General features: G+C 29.9%; 1 protein-coding gene and 2 non-coding genes across 3 annotated transcripts in view; 1 reads left to right on the top strand and 2 right to left on the bottom strand.

Annotated features, from left to right (window-relative positions):
• LOC123302747 (protein eva-1) overlaps window positions 1-12052 on the top strand; it is a 294696-nt gene that overhangs the window by 9272 nt on the left and 273372 nt on the right. The window lies entirely within an intron of this gene.
• Trnas-uga lies at window positions 7579-7651 on the bottom strand. Its single transcript has one exon. It is a non-coding gene; the product is annotated as a tRNA-Ser (tRNA).
• On the bottom strand, window positions 7816-7888 carry Trnar-ucg. Its single transcript has one exon. It is a non-coding gene; the product is annotated as a tRNA-Arg (tRNA).

The following is a 12052-nucleotide window of genomic DNA, read 5'->3' as shown; positions in this document are numbered from 1 at the left end:
GTAGTCAAGTAATGAGTTATTTTTAGCTTTACAATACCACACAACTACAAAAATATATAATATATTGTGTGCAAGTGTTGCTTATAAATTTTATAATATAGATATCGCTCTTCAACCATCAATACTGTAGTTCATCAAATGATGGACCTTCGATGAACTCATAATTAAACCAAAATTTAGTTTTGATATCATCGACAACCTTATATTTTGATGGTATTATTATAAACTACAAGATTGTCTAAATATTTTAGATAGTTTTTTATCACACTCTCTAGATTTTTTGATATGGAAATATCCAATTGAAAAGGATAACCTATAGGATTCATCATTCAGCTTTGAACGATAAAATAAAAATTAAAAAGACCCATGACCTATGAATTTTTTGTGATTTTTGGAAAGTTTTTAATTAAAAAATGTATTTAATAAAGCTTAAAAATTTGATAATATAGATATCTCTCTTCAATCATTAATAAACTATCTATAGTCGTCTCTGTTAATAAAATGATGGATCTTCAATGAACTCATAATTAAATTAAAATTTTATTGTTATATCATCGACAATCTTATATTTTGATGGTATTATTATATATTAAACTACAAGATTGTCTAAATATTTTAGATAGTTTTTTATCACACTCTCTAGATTTTTTGATATAGAAATATCCAATTAAAAAGGATAACCTATATGATTCATCATTTTTTCAGTCAACTTTGAACGATAAAAAAATTAATAAAAAGCCCGATGACCTATGAATTTTTTGGTGATTTTTGGAAACTTTATTAATAAAAAAATATATTTATATAATTTTATTGAAATCGTTGGTAGTATCCAATCCTTGCATACCTCCTTAAGTGTGTGTACAGTTCAAAAAATTATACATACCGTTTAAAATATCTATGAAATAAGTACTAAAAAAAACGATGCATATATGAAATGCATCCGCAAAAAAAAAAAATCGCGCATGATTTTAATCAAGACACAAACATTTTAAATTTATATAAATAAAAAGTATAGAAATATTATGAAAAGTGAATAATATGTATATGAACACATAGGGGGTAGAATAGGTACGTATGAGGGGTTGTGAAGGAAAGGGTAAGGAGATTTTGATGGAGTTAGGGGATATATCTAGTGGTTTGATGGATTTATTATTAATTTACATAAAAATAGCAAACATACTTTGTTCTCTAAAGGTTTATTCATATCATATTAAATTAACGATTTGGGTTATTAAAAATTTTATATTAAAAAATGTATTTTTGCTTTTACAAAGCTGCTTTTTTTAGAAAGTTCATTTTGGAACAAAAATGTAAAATGTATATATATGTTGTTGATGCTGTTTGCAAGTGAACTTTGACGTGGTTCCTGTTATTTTCACCATATAAATATTTCATATATGTTTTTACCTTGTAAAGTACATCAAATTGGTGAAGCAATTTAATTTGTTAATCAAGCCTTTACTTCTTGGTAGAAATAATGAGAAGCATGAAAATGAAAATTTTTGTTTTGACTAAAACTGGCCGATAAATTTTTTCATTCACTTTTTAGGTATTTAACAATTAAGAAAAGGCACTTTCGAAGACGTGTGTTTTAGACGATTTCTAACTTTGACTTTCTCCTTTTAATGGATCTCAAAAAATTCATTTTTTATGGGTTTTATGTGGGAGGGGGGGCACACCAAGAACTTTTATTTACTTTTAGCAAGAAATTATATGTAGTAATAAAAATAAGTACATCGATGGCCGAGCTTTGCGTTTTCTAAAAATGAAAAACGACGTTTTCTAAAAATGAAACATAGTAAGATCGACTTTTTGCCTTCGTAACCCCCTGCATAGGTAGTAACTTTCATGAAAATTGTTGAAGCCGTTTCCGAGTTAAAGTTTATATTTTTACTAACTCGCAACCAAGATCTCTCATGTTTTTTACCCGACTGAGCAACGCAAAGGAGTGGGAATGTGTATGTGTCAGTCTATATATGTGTGTTCCTATATGGCACACTAGAGACCAAAGGTGTGGACCGATTTTGATGATTCAGACGTCAATCGATTTGCCTTATTAAATATTTTTTTATAATCAGATTAAGAATTTAATTAATTCGAAATTTCTACATACAATTTTGTGCTGAAAATTTTCCATGGTAATTAACGTTTAGACTACATAGAACGCGTTATCTTGCAAATAAAACGGATTAAAAAAAATTCATTTTTGAAAAAAATAAATTATAAAAAGAAGGATACAAAACTAGCCATTATGGTTTACATGGAATATGAATTATGTATAAAAGAAAAATGTTATAAAATGTACGGAAGTGGTTTTGAAAACCTCTCACACAAACCTCTTCTCTTGTTGTTAGAAAGTGAAAATTGAAAATATGCTTTATGCTGCTTCTTCTTAACAAAAACATCAGGAAAAAATGTATGTTTAAAAAAAAGCTATTATTAAAAAATAACATTTGGCATTTGTCATTTATATGAAAGAAAGAACAAAAAAAACGTCTTCACGAAATTGTTCTGTCTGCAGTTGTTGGATTTGATGTAGGGCTTATGCCACGTAAGTTGATTTGAACTTCCTTTTTCTTATCTCGATATATTTTTCATATTCTAAAAAAATTAAAAAAAAAAAACTTTTTAAGTGACAAGCTTTTATTGTACTAAAAAGTAGAAAATAATTTTATCTATGAGTCATTGATCCCCGACTATTTGTAAAAGCTTGAGGCGCTCAATTTAAAATATCAAAAATGAATCAGAACGCCTCATCTACTCCACATGCCTAGTTATTTTTCCATTCCTTCTTCATATTAAGCACCTTAAGCTTTTACAAATAGTCGGGTTTGAGTGACTCATAGATAAAATTACTTTCTACTTTTTAGTACAATAAGCCTCCAGCTCCACGGCTCCAGGGGGAGGGGTCCCAGAGGAGAGTTATATCAAACCTAGGACCTTGTTGGTATAAACCCTGATACGAAGTTTCACTGCTGTTCCCTCAGCCTTTACCTAGAAAAGTCCATTTTCCTGTCCATTTGGAAAGGTTTTCCCTAGGGTGTGACCCTTCTCGAATTTTACCGGTTATGTGGCTTATACCAATCCAAGGAACACCTTAAGGTCTAGCCTTGTGCCAAGTTTAATCGAAATCATTTGAGCCGTTTTTAAAAAAACCCCAAAAATCTTGTTTTGGTGTAGAGGGAAGTACCCTTGAAAAATGACCTAGCGAAAAAATGAAAAATCATCTGGAATTATGACCAAAATGAACCGAGAATGTACCGAGTTTGAGAAAAATCGGTTGAAAGGCTCCAGCTTGGTAACAGACATACCGACATACCGACATACCGACGGACGCAACATTTTTTAAAAACCACTTTTTTGGAATCAGAGACCCTAAAAACGTGTATTTCCGTTGACATCCCGATGTCGATTTTTTTTCGATCGCCCATTAAAAACCCATTAAAAAAACAAATGTTTTAGTTTTTACCCCCTCTTCATTTAACTAGAAAAAAAAAAAAACTGAATCAACTTGAACTTGGTTCATCGTTTTTCGTGTTTACTCTAGTTAAAAAATAAAAAGAAAAACTGTTTGAAAATGATATTCGATACGATGAAGACTCTTCCTTTTTTTTTTTTAAGAAAAGTTTTCACAAATAATTTATGGTAAAAAATGCGTATTAAAAAGTTTTGACACATAAACTTTTTATTTATTTTGTTAAAAGTACGATCGTTTTTTTTTTTTTGTTTTTTTTTTCCAAGTAAGTAAATTTTTTTGCTATAAAACAAACAAGCAAATAATTTATTTGATCTCAAATCAATTGATCATTTGATAATTGAATTATAATATTTTGGGGTGAGCTTTTGGGATGGATGATTATTTTGAACCACAGTGTACATATGTATTTATTTATGTTTATAAACTAATCTTTCCGAATAACTATTTACATGCTAACATGTTTCATGGAAATTACGTGTCCCGTGGGAATAACATGGTTGATACAATACAAGAGCTCAAAGATTCAGCGCTGAATTTAATTTTAATTCCAAATTTTGTATTTTTAACCTCCTAACTAAAAAAAAAGGGGTGTAATAAGTTTGATCGCTATGTGTGTGTGCCTGTCTGTCTGTGGCATTGTATCGCCTAAACGGATGGACCGATTTTTTTTTATATAAATGAGCACATTTTCCAGTTTTAATTTAGCGATAACTTGAAATCCTGCCATTTTCATGACTTGTGACCATGGGAAGTTATATTTAGAATGACTTAAACTATCATTCTCAAAAATTTGAAAAAGTTTGACCGAAATAGAGATTACATGTCGCCCTATTAGCTCAGTTGGTTAAGGCGTAACCAATTCCGTCCGCGGTATGCTTAGGGTAGCGGGTTCGATTCCCGTCGTCGTAACAAAATTAATTTAATTAATAGTTGTGATGGGCTGGTGTAATGCATGGTATATGCATGAAGGAGGTGCACTCATCTTCTTAAATTGAGGAGCTGATAAATGAAAGGTGAGAAAACTCTATAGCCTAAGTGTGTCCTTCGCGGACAGCCAATTTAATCTAACCTAACCTAGCCTAGAGATTACATATAATTTGTACAAGGTCTTTTCGTTGGACGTTATCGTGAAAATTGTAAGCGTGTATTTGCAAAAGACACACATTTATAAAGTTTATTTTATAAATGAGAAAATGCATCCTAGAAACACATATATCCATCTCATTTCAGACAGCAGGCAGCAGTAGTAACAGTTTTAGTATTGTTTTTCATTTGAATATCTAAAACACAAAGTTTGTTTGAAAATAAAACTTGTTTTCTATTTTTTTGTCAAAATGAAAATGTTGGGAAAATAAAATGTTCAACCATATTTGTTTTGAATTAGTTTTATACATTTCTTTTTTTCTGCTACAGGAAAGTGTAGTCAGATGGGATAGCAAGCAATGCATTGTGCAGTCAAACGAGTGTGTGTTGATGTACCTAACTCGACTAAGTGCATACTAAAACAAGTGAAAACAAACAATTGACTGAGCTAATTGTTGAAATACCATGTATAGACAGTGTTGATAACTCTAACACGTTATACATACAGACATGTCACACATACATAACTGATATTCCCATATAATACCTACTATTCAATTTACGCCTTATTTGCGCCTTCTCGGGTAAACAGTGATACTTACGAAAAAATGTTTCAAACTAAAGTTGGTTAATTTTTTATAAGGAATATTTTTTACATTTATACTTTTGTTCTATCTCCAACGGTTTACAAGATGGGTCCTACGGAAACAAGACCCAAATGACCTATGTTGCCCATTTACGAACTTGATCTCACTTTTTACGTCCTCAGTACGCTGTATAAGCTTGATATCTCTTTTCTTTTTTGAGTAATCGTGATGACAGACAGACAGACAGACTACAGACGATAGACGGCAGACGACAAACTTGGGACTAAACTTAGTATACCTTGCATATTACATATATGCATGGTATAAAAATGCATCTAAATTTGTTTACAAGAATACAATCATCTGACATTATAGTCATATCTCGTTAAGGTAGTGGTGCTTACTCAACTTGACGTTTAAAGTACTTTCTAAGAAAGTAAAATTTTCGACGATGATATTGAAAACTTATACAGGTGGTCCATTTTAATCTGGACACCTTCGATCGACCGTTAAACGATTCTCATCTATTCGCACCGTGTGTGAGTTTTATTGGAGGCGTTTCCATGGTAACGATACACTACTTTTATTGTAGAATTGTATGGATGCATATATAATTGTATGAATTGCATTTATGACTTACATTGAAAATTTAATATTATTGTCTCACAAATTTAAATAAATAATTATGATAATTTACATTTGAAAAATAATATTTGTGCAATTTGATTTCTTATTTTCACAATTTTTAATGCATTAAGTTTAATTAATTCGTGTTTTTCAATAGTTTTAATATTAACATGTAAAGAATTGCAAATTAGTCATAACAGTCTCCTTTATCGCCACAATTTTTCACTGGAAGCGCTGGCATCCAATTTATTGTCCCTACCATGACTACGCACACAACGAATAACGATTAACCGTTTCGATGGTCACATTAAACGGTTCTATGTTATTACTTCTATGAGTTACCTAATCAATTAAAAAAAAAAATGTAAATTCAGATTTATTTTCACACACATGACGTCAAATATAAAATATTTGAGTGTTCAAATATGTTCGTATTTTACAATTAAAATACACAAATATATTACACAACACGTAGATAATTATATGATTTTGAGTTGAGGTTATGTTAAACAATAAGATATTATACCTATGATAAGTGTATTATACTTACATTTTACAATAGAACATGTTATTTTATATATCCATACTCTATATTAGTGATGCGACCGCGACGAATGTTGAATTTTTTAATTAACAAAGTTTCCAAAAATCACAAAAAATTCCTAGGTCATCGGGCTTTTTATTATTATTTTATCGTTCAAAGTTGGCTGAAAAAATGATGAATCATATAGGTTATCCTTTTCAATTGGATATTTCTATATCAAAAAGTCTAGAGAGTGTGATAAAAAACTATCTAAAATATTTAGACAATCTTGTAGTTTATAAAAATACCATCAAAATATAAGGTTGTCGATGATATCAAAACATAATTTTAATTTAATTATGAGTTCATCGAAGATCCATCGTTTGATGAACAGAGACGACTATAGTTAGAGTATTGATGATTGAAGAGTGATATCTATATTATCAAATTTATAAGCAGCACTTGCACAAAATATATTATATATTTTTGTAGTTGCGTGGTATTGTAAAGCTAAAAATAACTCATTACTTGACTACAAAACATATATTTGGTTTGTTTGTATGCACCGTGCACTAAACCAAAACTTTTTTACAATACTGTAGGTTTACAATCATCTTAAAACGGCACACAATATATTATATATTTTTGGAGTTGCGTGGTATTGTAAAGCCAAAAATTTCTCATTACTGGACTACAAAGCATGTATTTGGTTTATATGAATGTACCGTGCAATAAACCTAAACTTTTTAAATACTGTAGGTAAACAATCATCTTTATTAATCCTTATATATTATTTCTCCAGATTATTATATTTTTCTGCGATTATTCGTCCCATCACTAACATATATTAGGGTATGTATGTATATGGGTCTGATTGTATACTATACAACTTAGAAAATAATATTCGAAATTCTAGCATACTACACATATGGGTACATGTGGGGTTGGAACATGTGGAATATGATAACGTTGATAATGTCTTTTCTAGCTTAATTGAACTTCGAAATCAAATACCAGGTATGCTTTATTACACCATCTTTGTAATAACCATTTTCAACAGCATCATAGTTCTGGAAACGTTATTTACAAGAATTTAACTAATATTCACTTATTTTTATCAAAACAGTGATAATTTCTATGTTGAATCCATTTTATTGAAGATTATTTTTGAAAGGGAATGGTCAGTAGTCGAAAATTGCGTGGGAAAAGAGAAAAGCATCAAGAGTTACATCTTAAACAGAGCAAAGAAAAATATAAGAATTCTATGAATAAAAACTTGTTGACCGTGACAAGACTTGAACCTGCAAACTTCGGATCTCAAGTCCGACGCCTTATCCATTAGGCCACACGGTTTATTACTAATATTATCAAATGATAAATGAACTAACATTCCATCTTTTAAACCAACTTCCTCTTTTCCATGCAGTTTTAGAAGATTTACTTTGTACCATTAAATGAAGTTACATCTTCAACAGCACAAAGAAAAATAAAAAAATTACATTAAAAAAAATTATTGTCGACCGTGACAGGACTCGAACCTGCAATCTTCGGATCCGAAGTCCGACGCCTTATCCATTAGGCCACACGGTCTGCTACTATTGTTATTAAATACTAAGTCAAATAAAAATATTAAACTTGATTATACTTAAGTTAGAAAAGGAGAGATTTCTCAGTTATTTCAGCAAAATAGTGTTTTTGTTCGAAAACATAGTGAATTTTCAAAACAAAAGTAAAATGTCAACCTGGTTTTTGATTCGATTTAAGCTCCTAAAATATATTTACCTGGCCTTCCATTTATATAATGAATATCTGATATTAGATTCATATACGTACATATAAAACATTCATAGCTGTTATATAACTTATGTGAATATTAGGGTACGTATTGAGTTACAACCGATAGGTTCCATTCACATATTATATTCAAATATAGAGGTAGTGATGTGAACGTACCCCTCGTTTATATAGCTGGAGAGCTGAGTGGCTTTTTTGAGTACATATTTGAGGCACATTGAAAGTTGATAACTTGCGAATGTGTGTATGCACCATTTTAAAGTCTTATATTCAATTAGACGAGTAATTATCGCCTGGCATGATTTGGTGGGGGCTAGAATAGCCTGGCAGATGATTTAAATGCAGTATTAAAATCCTCTGCACTATTTAAATCATCTGCCAGGCTATTTTATCCCTGGTTTACGGTTTACAAGAAGACCTAATTGACCTATGTTGCTCATTTACGAACTAGACCTCAATTTTTACGTCCTGAGCACGTTATAAAAATTTCTGCCTCATATCTCTTTTTTTTTTTGACAGACAGACAGACAACCAGAAATGGGCTAATTAGGTGATTTTATGAACACCTATATCAAAATTTTGTTCATGGTATCGATATTTTAAGCGTTACAAACTTGGGACTAAACTTAATATACTATGTATATTTAATATATATGGTATAAAAAGCCACTCATCTCTTGGACTATTAGTTGTATGTAGAAGTACTCCCGCTCACATCTAACAACGTACATTATTATTTTATCTGATTATGTAAATTGTATTCATTATCAAAATATGAATTTTATTCTGTACGCTTTTCTTAACAATCATTTTACTGGTTAATTATTTATCAAAACTTTATGTTTCTAAGTCCATTATTATTATATTTTAAACGAAATATATGATCCAATTAAAATTTTTTAATTCAATAATCTTTATAAATATTGTTCCACTAAATTTTCACAATTTTTCTTGAGAATTACTTACTTTTTTTTGTAAATGAGAATTTCAAAGAAAATTAATTTTGAGTAATTTTTTCACCTTTCTGTTAAAAGTTGGAAAATTGAAGCTAGAATTTTGTAAAAAAAACAAACAATTTACTGAGTTAATTTTTGAAATATCTTGTATACACAGTGCTGGTATATAGCCGGTACAAACTTGGGACTAAACTTAGTATACCTTGATATATTTCATATATACATGATATAAAAACATAAACCGAGAAAAGATTTTCGAACATAGGCGTATCGAAAAGAAGGGCAAATTAGAGCAGTTTCACCTGCTGAACCTGAATTTATCATTGATTTTGCTAAGCAGGTGTTTATGCAAAATATTATGATTATGAAATATGAATAGGTTAGGTTAGGTTATATTGGCTGTCCACTAAGGACACGCTTAGGCTGAAGAGCCCATTTCTTATGCATTGTTCATCGTGAATTTCTATAAACAGATTTTTGTAAATTTTTTGGACACAGGATATAAAAATGAGACACTCTATATGTATGTATTGAGTGTATGTCAACAGTTTATTGATCACCCTATATAACTTTTTATTTACCTATAATTATTTGTTCGAAAATATTGGGAAATGTTATGACAACAAACGACCAGTAAGAATAAAGATGGATCAGCATGAGAGCGGTAGAAGGGGGATTGGGGGCAAGTAAAGAAGTGTATATGTGACATATATTGCATTATCTTAGATTTTCTAAGTTTCTGGTTGAGAGTTGAATTATTTATTTGGTATACGAATGACGAAGCGAACATGACGATTGATATCTGTATACAGCATGTATTTTGTCAAATTGTGTATAGGAATTTATTTATTCTCTTTATCCCATTCAACTTCCCATGTGGACATCCCGATTAAACTTACATACTTATATAAGACACTAGAGGAGCACATACGGGCACATTCGTCGAAAATACATTTCGAAATCGATTTCGGCCTGGCGAAAATGGTGCACTTTCTTTAAAATCAAATTTCTTTTTTTGAATCAGTAAAGCCGTTTTAAGATGATTGTAAACTTACAGTATTGTAAAAAATTTTTGGTTTATTCCACGGTGCATACAAACAAACCAAATATATGTTTTGTAGTCAAGTAATGAGTTATTTTTAGCTTTACAATACCACGCAACTACAAAAATATATCATATGCAAGTGATGCTTATAAATTTGATAATATAGATACCGCTCTTCAATCATTAATAAATTAACTGTAGTCGTCTCTGTTCATGAAATGATGAATCTTCGATGAACTCATAATTAAATTAAAATTTTGTTTTGATATCATGAACAACCTTATATTTTGATGGTATTATTATAAACTACAAGATTGTTTAAATATTTTAGATAGTTTTTTATCACACTCTCTACATTTTTTGATACAGAAATATCCATTTGCAAAGGATAACCTATATGATTCATCATTCAACTTTGAACGATAAAATAAAAATTAAAAAGCCCGATGATCTAGGAATTTTTTGTGATTTTTGGAAAGTTTTAATTTTGTAGCGACGGCGGGAATCGAACCCGCTACCCTAGGCATACCGCGGACGGAATTAGTTACGTCTTAACCAACTGAGCTAATAGAGCGACAAATAATTGATATTGGACATGAAAAAAGCTGGAAGAATGGGATAAAGAGAATAATACATTCCTATGCACAATTAAATGAAATGCATGCTGTGTATTTGAAAGGTATGTGTGTTTGTATGAAGATCATCTCGCAATTGCTCCTATACAGCCATACTATTTGTTTAGTTTGTAGTTTTGGCTCGTTTACTATTCTTGCTTGAGCTTGTACTTTTTCAACTGAGTTTCGACAATTTTATAAATGATGTATCTGGGAAAAGTTGTCGAATCGATAATATGAATTTTTATGTAGTTGTTTGATGCATGCATTATGACAAGATCAACCTTTTTTTCTACTGCTTTTTTTTTATCCAACTCTTATTTACATTTTCAAACGACTGATTGCATTTATTTACATGGAGTTAAAAAACTTTTTCTATTTTTTTTTTTAATACGAACTAGTGTTGAGTTGAATAACTTTGATTCAATTCATTTCAAAATGAATCACTTAAGAATTAATTCTGTTTGGCCAATTTTTTATTTCTTTCGCAGAACATAACACATTTTACTTACATAATAGGGTACTTTCGGTAGTGAAAAATAAATCATGAAATTTGAAAAAAGCTAAAATTTATGTAAAAATATATTTAAATGCTCTGATTTCGAGTCATAAAAGCTCATTGTTCTTTTATACATAACTCTGAAATGAATACAATTCGTTAAAGTAAGTTTCCTTTAAGCCCAGCTTTAATAAATGAAGCATCCGTATTTTTTTCTGCATACAATTTTTTTTTAATTAACTGAGAAAAACTTTTGTTTATTTAATAATTGTTTAAACAAATATTTTACTTATAGATTGGTTTGAGTTGATCAGATTTTTAAATTTAATAATGGCTAATCAAGAAATTTTTTTAATTAATACTTAAATAAGAATTTGTCTTTAAAAGTTATTGAACATAAAAGTTAGCTAGGCAAAGTATATATGTTATTTTCGAAAAATTGAAGTTTATTAAAACTTTTTCATTGTCTAAGTACGAAGAAAAAGTTTTATCCGATTCTGAAACCCAATAATTTTCTCAATGTTTTCTTAGAAAAATGCAAAAAATTAGGGGAAAAAATTTGAATTTCCGATTTTGATGAAATTCAGTTTATAAGGTAATTTTGGCCCAAAAGTTTCAAAAATCGCGTTCATTTCACGATTAGGATGGTAGTTTTCGAGATATTGCAAATTCATCCTACATTTCAGGTCATATTTCTAAAACTATTGATCCGATCATCAAATGAATGCGATTTTTGCATTTTTTGGGTCATATTTACCTTATAAACAGAGTTTTATCCGATTCTGACACCCAAAATTTTTATCGATTTTCTCGATTTTTTCTAAGGGGTACCCCTTGACAAAATTG

The sequence above is a fragment of the Chrysoperla carnea genome, chromosome X (genome assembly GCF_905475395.1).
Source record: "Chrysoperla carnea chromosome X, inChrCarn1.1, whole genome shotgun sequence".
NCBI classification, from domain to species: Eukaryota; Metazoa; Arthropoda; class Insecta; order Neuroptera; family Chrysopidae; genus Chrysoperla; species Chrysoperla carnea.
The sequence above is the reverse complement of the archived record's forward strand: the minus strand, read 5'-3'. Positions and strand labels throughout refer to the sequence as shown.